Here is a 219-nt window from a genome sequence, read left to right on the forward strand (position 1 = left end):
CCACGCTGACTGCAGCGTTGTCCCGGAGCTGACGGGGAGGAGAACATCGCAACGGAGAGAAGCTGCCCCTGCTCTCGAGGTACCTCACTTTTGTATTTCCTCCCAAATCTGTACCTCATTTTTGTATTTCCTCCCAAATTTGTGACTTGCAGACATCCTGCTTGCAGCGGCCCTCGGTGCCCACCCAGCAATGGCCCCCGGGAGCCCCTCACCTCAGCA

This window comes from Cariama cristata, unplaced genomic scaffold (genome assembly GCF_000690535.1).
Source record: "Cariama cristata isolate BGI_N322 unplaced genomic scaffold, ASM69053v1 scaffold37454, whole genome shotgun sequence".
In the NCBI taxonomy this organism is placed as follows: domain Eukaryota; kingdom Metazoa; phylum Chordata; class Aves; order Cariamiformes; family Cariamidae; genus Cariama; species Cariama cristata.